General features: G+C 35.5%; 1 long non-coding RNA gene across 1 annotated transcript in view; it reads left to right on the top strand.

The window, feature by feature from the left end:
* The first annotated feature begins 4,909 nt into the window (after positions 1–4,909).
* The window catches only part of LOC108490999, a 24,288-nt gene continuing 20,519 nt past the window's right edge, over positions 4,910–8,678 (top strand). Inside the window, exon 1 of the long non-coding RNA XR_001872506.1 lies at positions 4,910–5,023. This is a non-coding gene — a long non-coding RNA (uncharacterized LOC108490999). The remainder of the gene's footprint in view (positions 5,024–8,678) is intronic.

Raw genomic sequence — 8,678 nt, 5'->3', positions numbered from 1 at the left:
ATTTTCTTGGAATTTTGTACTTATGTGTGTTTGCACTTTACTCAATGATTCATCTTGACCTAAGTTTCATTAAGAATGTAAGGCTTGGGTCTACTACCTATCTATCTATCTATCTATCTATCTATCTATCTATCATCTATTCTATCTATCATCTATCTATCATCATCATCTATCTATCATCTATCATCTATCTAACTTCTTCTTCCTGTCTCTTTCTTGTAAATTAATATCTACTTATTATAAATGAATTTCCTGAATTTTCTGCTATAGCTATAAAGTTAACTCTATAAGTCAGTTTTCAAACATGGTTCTCTCCCTTCAACCATTTATAGAGTATTTTGAGTCATCTGTATCTCCATATAAATTTTAGAATCATTAAGTCTGTGTTGGAATGTATTTTAAGTAAAGCTGAGTACTAAAATGATGTATGGAGTGATAACCATTTCAAGGCTGACTATTAACGTGCAATTTCAGTGACTTGGTTCTTAATATGATACAGTCACAAAAATACTTATGTATGACTAATCTAATATTCATCAGTGGTTATCTATGTTTTTCATCTGTTAAAATTCAATTAGATCTATGTGCTAACTGAAAACCAGGTCACCTGTGAAAATATGAGTGATAAATATAGCTTCCAATCTTCAAACCTAATTTTCAACAGGATTTTCTATAAAATGCAGTTATCTTTTAAATTTATGATATTTCCATCCAGGATATATAACTATGGTTCAGTGACCTATTTTTAAAGATTACAGTCTAATATGTTAAGAATATATGTGTTTAGTTTTATGATATTAATTATTTTAAGTCCTGAAATTATAGATATCATAGTTAGTGTGCATCACAGGCGAAAACATAGATGAGGCAAACGTGTTGTTTGTGTCTTTTACCCCACTTTCCACTGAACATCTGTTGTTGCCTACAGAAATCAATGCATGGCTTTTAAAACTGTGCTGCACAGAAAATGGGTGCACTAAAACTTATCTTCCTAAAAATTTACTTAATAGAGTTGAAGATTTTAAAAACTATATTTAATTGACAGAAGTAAATGTGCAGGTTTATGGTATAACATGATATTCATAGAATCAGAAAATAACTTCTTCAAGGGTTTTCCTTTATTATCCTCTCATTTCAATCTCTAATATGTTTTTAGATTCTTATGTATAATATTCAAGCTTATAATATTTATGGTCAATTAATCACTAACATCACATGGTTTCTCTTCTTCTGAAATTTTTCTGGCCCTATTTTTGAGAATTTCATACATGAGAATTGTCTTTCCATTACTTCTAAACTTCCCAGACCACCACTGACTCCTCGATGTCCCCCACTCCATCTCAATTTCTTGTCCTATTCCTTGATTATTATTATTACATATAAATACTATAGATATGAATATATGTACATATATAATACACTGAGTTCATATAGTGGTATTCATGTGCACCTGTGTTTAGGGTTGCCCAATGGGCGTTAAATAACCTCTCAAGGAGCTAGTCCCTGGAGAAAACGGATTATCCCTTCCTCAGCATCCACTGATGCCTGTAGCCCTTCATACCGATGGGACCCCATGACATTCCTCCCATCCACCTTGGCATGTCAACTTGTTTTGCCATTGTGAAGATCTTAGGCTACCAAACAGTGGCTATTTCATTGGTTTAACTTCCTTATCATGTCTAGAATGCACTAACTAGCAACAGGTATCTCGTACCTCTAGCTCTTATTTTCTTTTCACTCCCTCTTCAGCAATGTTCCCTGGGTCCTAATTACAGAGATTCTATTGTAAATGTGTCCTTTGGAACTGGGCACCTCATAGTCACTAATTCACTGCATTTGATCAGTTGTAGAACTTTGTGATAGTCTCCAACTGTTGCAAAAAGAAGCTTCTTTGATAAAAGGTGAGGTACACTTGTGTATAAATATAAACGTATGCATATAAAATGTAGCAAGAAATTATGTTGGTCTAGGGAAGTGATAGAAATAGGTTTTTCTCTAAGGTCTCTGACACCTCTAGCAAACATACTACTACTTGGGTATGTTTATAGTACCACACCTGAGTTCTTACCCATTGAGTGGGCCTTAAGTTCAATTAGACAGCTGTTAATTACCTCCTATATAAAAGTGCCACTACTGTATCAATAGAGATACTTTACTGTGCTGGTAACTATTTGGTTGGTAGGATTTACAGATGGGTAGGATCATTGATTGAGTTTCTCCCTTGGAGGTTTACATAGTATCTTATGATACTATGAGAGCTAGTCTTCAGGGAGGAGAAGGGCAGTTCCACCTGGATTGCTCCCTGTCCTGTGTTCAAAATATGTCATGTTTTCAGCAATGGAGTCTTACCGTCAAGTCCTTGGAGGCAATCAAAGGCTGTGGCAATAGCCTGTATCATTTCAGGAGTCCCTTGGACTACCCTGACCAACAATTCAAAAGGGATATTTCCTTTGCATTGCCCTTTGATTTGTGTTATGTTGCCCTCAGTTATACACATGGACTCAGTTTATATTATATTTGTATTTCAGTAGATTTACTAAAAACTACATTGCCATTTGGTTTTTCACACCACTTAAACATTACTTTTCTCTCTTTCCTCTTTCTGCTCCTGTATAAGCCTCCCTTCTCCATCTCCTCCAATTTATGTATCCCCTGTTTTCCCCTTGATAATGCCTGTCTCCTGCTATCCCCTCTCTTGAGTTCCTTTATCCCCTTTCCACACCTGGTTAGTATGCATTTTTTTGACTCCTGTGGTTACATCAGGATATACACTCACATCTAAGGATTTGGAGCTAAGGTCCACAAATGAGAGGGAACATGCACCACATACTTTCTCTGTCTGGATTACCTCACTTAGTGTGAAAGTTTCCAATTAAATCCATTTACCTGCAAATTTCATGGTTTCATTTTTCTTCAGTTGAATAGAACTCCATTGTGTAAATGTACTACATTTTCATTATCCATTCATTGGTTGAGAGACATTTTGGTTACTACTATTTCATAGCTCTTGTGAAAAGAGCAAAAACAAACCTGGCTGGGCAAGTATCTTTGTAATACGATGTCAGGTTCTTTGGTATAGCTGGATCATATGGTAGATATACTTTTATTTAGGGTTTCAAGAGTTCCACACTGGAATGTTGTTCCGTGGACAGAACTGCTACTTTAAACTTCACCCACCCAGGGCTCAGGGACCATCACAGAAGAGGGCAGAACGATTGTAAGAGCTAGGGAGGAGGTGCATGACCATATGGAAACAGAGTTCTACAAGCTCCTGGGACTCTGATCAAATGATTCTATGGGAATGGTGTCAGCATACACAAGCCCCATGCAAACTCAGGCAGACTATAACCCAGCAGCAGACCTCAGTCTTAGCTGAAGAAATACTGGCAACTGATTATGGCTAGGTGAGGAAGAGCTGATCTTCCTAAAACAAGAAACTCTAGACAGGCTGACTAAACTTCAGTGGATGGGCTTGCAATGGGGAACATCTGGGGACACTGAGTTGACATAGTGTACCTTAACATGGATGACAGAATATATAGGTTCCAGTGGGGGGCTACAGGAGGGTCCTGGTGTTATAATGGTGGTTAAGATTGTTTGAGATATTGTGTATGTAATACAAAAAAATTCAATAAAAACCATTTTTTAAAAAAAGAAAAATTTAAACGAACTTTATGATTAAAAAAAAAAAAAAAAGAGTTCCACACTGATTTCCAGTTTGTAATCCCAGCAGCAGTGAATGAGGGTTCCTCTTTCCCCACATCCTCATGATCATCATCATTTGTTGTCATTTACTTTCTTGATCTTAGCCATTCTAGTAAGACAAAATCTTAAAGTAGTTTCAATTTGAATTTCCCTAAGTGCTAAGGTTGTTGAACACTTTTTAAGGTATTTCTTAGTCACTTTTATTTCTTCTTTTCAGAAGTCTTCATTCAGAACTGTAGGCCATTTTTGAGTCTCATGCATGCAGAGCCCATGGAGGCCAAAAGAAGTGACCGATCCCCTGGAACTGGAGTCAGAGATGGTTGTTTGCCATTATATGTGTGCTGGGAACTGAACTCAGGTCCTCTGCAAAAGCAGTCAATGCTCTTAACTTCTGAGCCATCCCTCTAGACCCCATGCAGTATAGTTTTTAATTGGGTCACATGTTTTCTTGATTATTTGTTTTTGTTTTTATTTTGCTATTATCATGAAATTATTTAACTGTTAATTTTCTGATTCTTTGTTTTTTGAGTTATTTGTATATTATGGAAATTTATCTTCTATAAGGCATAGCTGGCAAAGATTCTCTCCCACTCTGTGGACATCCTCTTCACTTAATTGTTTCCATTGCAATACAGAAGCTTTCTACTCCAATGTGGTCCCATTTGTCAATTGTTAGTCTTAATTCCTAAGCAATAAATTCTGATTTAGAAAGTCCTTTCTTGTTGGGAGCTACGATTATTATGGGCACAGCCACAGCTGCATTAGGCTGTGGCAGCTTGCCTTGCATTGGAGAAAGATTGGCAGTCTTGGAAGCGTAACTAAAGAGTTCTGTTTCAGTTTATGGACACCGGAGTTTCTTGGCACCGTTAGCTTGGTTTCTATGTAGAAATAATGAATTACAGTAGTTGCTAAGAGTAATCACAAACAGTGCACCTTATATCTAAGATATTATAAATATTATGCAGCTGAATCTTGGATACTGTCAACGTTGGGTGAGTTTTGGTTGGTGACGTAATGTATTCTTAGTAGTAACGTAATGTATCCTTGGTTATTCCTTGGTTACTTTCTGTTTAGTGAAGTATCCTTAATTATTCCTTGGTTACTCTAGATCTGATTCCTATATAAGCTTGGTTTGGTTCACAATAAACATGCACTGGCACATAAACCTCCGCATCCCCTGTGTCCTGATTTCTATCCGTGGGGATCCCCAAGCCCTTCAGGCTTGGACTGTGGTCACTGCACTGTGGCAGCTAGTGCCCCAACAGGGACCCCTGACATTGCACCCAGAGGAGGTTTTTAGGGTAGAGTTGCAATTTAAGTAAGTATAATGGACAGGGTAAGTCTACTCCTTTTGTTTCTTTAATTCATCATATTCTTCGTATTAATGGAGCACAAGTTTCTAGAAGGCAGATAGATAGTTGTGTGCAAATAGTTGCAGAGTTTAATTTTTGTTTTCCTGATACAAGAACTTTAGATTGAGAAGTCGGGGACAAAGTTAGAACAAATGTGGAAAAAGCATTTCAGACCCGAGAAACTATACCACTTGATTTTTGGTCTGTGTGGGCGCTCATCTGAACAGCTATTATATTAATTAATCAAGGCCCAAATCGCTTGTTGCCAACTCAGGTTTTTATACTTCTAATGAAGCAGTTAATCATTATGATGTTCCTGAGGAGTTAAAAAATAAAGTTGCTAAGGAAATTCAAGAGGCCATTTCTTTGGAGCTTTCTTCAAATATTCCTACAAGGAAGGAGTCTTTACTTCCTCCTTGTCCAGCTCCAGGTCCTCAGAGTTTGGATGAAACAGAGGATTCTGATGAGGATTTAGTTATGGCTCAATACATTAGAAAGAAATTACAGAGACTGATTATGACTAAACCTAAAGTAAAAATGAAACCTAAATGAAGGTTGAGAGTAACAATGGCTTTTGCAAAAATTGTTGGCACAAACTTCTGACTCTAAATCTGACTCTGAAATTGTTAGGTAAAAAGCTGCATTTCCAGGTATTTGACATCCTCTTGTCAACGGAATTGCAGTTTCTATAAGTCATTTATTCAGAGTCTTTTGAGTCTTTTTTTGATACTTTTGCTAAGAAAGAATCTTTAGTTTCTTTTCGCTTGGCTCCAAGTTCTCAGAGTTCCACAGAATTAAAATGTTTCTGCTCTGGTACTGTAGGGCATTTTAAAAGGCGGTGTCCTAATGTGCTGCGAACACCAGGCAAATGTCCCTGATGTCATCGTAGTGTGCATAGGGCTCGAGACTGTAGATCTAAGACCGATGTTGATGGAAATTTCTTAAGGAATAAACCTATTCTAATGTCTAGACCACAATATTCGGGACGGGAGCTGGAGCCTTTCTCAGGGCCCCTCATAGACGATCAGGGGCAACTAACTGTCCGTTTCCTATTAATGTAGCCATGGATTTTCCTCAGCCAGAACCTATACTACAATGTCATGGATAGATTAAAAGTAGAGTAGTATGATGTCTCTTTGCATTTTCTTTTAGGTACTATTGTTTTCTGTGTTTCTTATTTCTCTGATGAGACAGTGTATATATCCACAATTGGCATAAATTCGATTAGAAAATTTAAGAATGATAAATGAATTTCAGAAGCTTTTAGGGGATATTAATTGGCTTCATTCTGTGCTTCGTGTTCCTACTTATAAGTTACATAATTTATTTTAAATTTTTCAAGATGATTCTGCTCTTAATAGTCCTAGAGTAAACATAATTAGCAAAACAGGAATTTAATTATGTACAAATAAGTATTCACATTATTTATATTTCTTTACCCCAAGATCATTTACACAAACTGATACAGGATTTGGACAAATGTAGTTTCAGTAACTCACCTGCTATCCTGCTAAGCTGAAGAAAAACATTAAACTGTAATCTTAAAAGTGTAACTGTCTCACTTTTCTTTGATTGCTTTAGGGACTTGTAGTTTTATAACTCATGGATATAAAAATGTCTGTTTTAATGTGTTTCTGAATTTTGTCACATACGCCATTAAATTAAATTTCATTCTCATTCAATCTGAGTAAACAGCTTATTAATGTGTCTAAATAAAAATATAAGGTAGCACCGATGCACATTTATTCATTGAGCTTCAACAGAATAGATTTAGTAACAATTTCATAGCACTCCATTTTGAAAGTATTTTGGGTGAGGCCATCAAAATGTATGAAGTTTTAGCAGGTAGTCTCTACAATAAACCTGCTTGAATCCAAAAATAATTGATGCAGATTTTAAAGATAAAATTCAAATTTTCTTTACTACTAATATCCTTTTACTATAGGTGATAAAATTGTTCAGTTGATTCTTCTTCCTTTTATACCTGTCGGATGATCTTTCCAAAAAAAGAATTGGAGGATTTGGAAGTACTAATCCTATTTCTCTTAATTGGGCTATGATGCTATAAGCACAACAGCCTTATATTAATTTTAAAATTCAAGATAGATCTTTTGTATGTTTGGTTGATTTTAAATTAGATATTTCTATTATTAAAAAGGATGACTGGCCCTTTAATTGGACTACTCAAATTATAAACTGCAATAAGTTTGGCCAGTATCTATAATTTATTAGTCTAGAATAGAAAACAATTTCTAGTGTTAGTGGATAAATCGCTGTTGTCAAGCCTTATGTATTAGAACTTCCAGTAAATATTGTAGGTAGGGATAAGTTTATTTAGTAGTTCCATAGTTTTACTACATAATTTTATGCTCTGTATAAAATGACTGTAAAAATTTGCTTTTTTCTTTTGCTTTTTTATTTTATGGTGGTTTACAGAGGCCTCAGAATTCAATAGTTAAAGTGTCATGTGCTGTTTGAGTTTACTGAGATGCTGACTTTGGAGGTGGAATTGGTCTTTTCATTTCAGACTCAAGCATATTATTTCAAAAAATGTTCTCCAAGTTTTTTTCCAGGTTCAGGCTGGGCCCCTGACCCTGTGAAAAGAAAAGGGAACAGCAAAACAGCCTAGGTGTATGAGGCACTGTACAATTAAAATTGTTAAGGTGTAAACTTTATTTGAAAGTTATATAGTGTTAATATATATTAGGTCACAGTTTACTTTTGCCGGCTTCAGCACTGGTAGCAGTCTACGTTGACTGCCACTCATAATCTGAGTACATTGACCGGTGTGTTTCAGGGGCACCCAAGCACCGGCAGCAGTTTACATTGACTGCTGCTCATGATCTGAGTACATGGGCCAGTGGGTTTCAGGACCGGTAGCAGTCTACGTTGACTGCCACTCACAATTTGAGTACACAGACCATCCTGGGTTTGGGTTTTAGTACTGATAGCAATCTACATTGACTGTCACTCATAATTTGAGTATTTTGAGTATAAAGATCAGACTGAGTTTTGTATGTTTTGTATGTTTTGGATATGGTTTTAAATATTGCATATTTTGATCCACTGATTTACTGTGCGCACTTCTAAATCTTTTAACTTACTTTAATTGTTTCTATATATTTTGACCTACTGGTACCAGTTACTATAAATAATGTTATATAGGTGGCTACTGTAGACTATACTTGGATTGCTTTTGAAATTAGTACTTGTTGCTTTTAGTTAAGTAAATAGTTTTATAATTTGGATAGTTATACTGTTTGAATGTTTCCATCTTTCAAGTTTGTTTATGTTTCCATAGATACTTGTTCCAGGTTTGCTATTCTAAGTTTGTTTATGTTACTTTGGATACTTGTTCTGTATTATTAGGGTTACTCCTTTATTTGGAAAAACCACTATTGTGTGAAACATTTGTTAGCTTGCTTTGTTGTTATGGAAATTTCAACTGCTATTAATATAGATAATGCTCCTGCTTATACTAGCAGACTATTTAGTAGTTAAGTACAATCTTCTAGGGTAAGCTATATTACAATGTGCTTATATAAATATTAATATACTTATTAAAAAATTAAAAGGATAAAATTATACACCAGATCATAGAAATTTAGACCTTTAGAATAC

The sequence above is a fragment of the Nannospalax galili genome, unplaced genomic scaffold (genome assembly GCF_000622305.1).
Source record: "Nannospalax galili isolate Female #2095 unplaced genomic scaffold, S.galili_v1.0 scaffold257, whole genome shotgun sequence".
Lineage (NCBI taxonomy): Eukaryota > Metazoa > Chordata > Mammalia > Rodentia > Spalacidae > Nannospalax > Nannospalax galili.
Note: the sequence above shows the minus strand (reverse complement) of the source record. Positions and strands in the feature narration are given on the sequence as shown.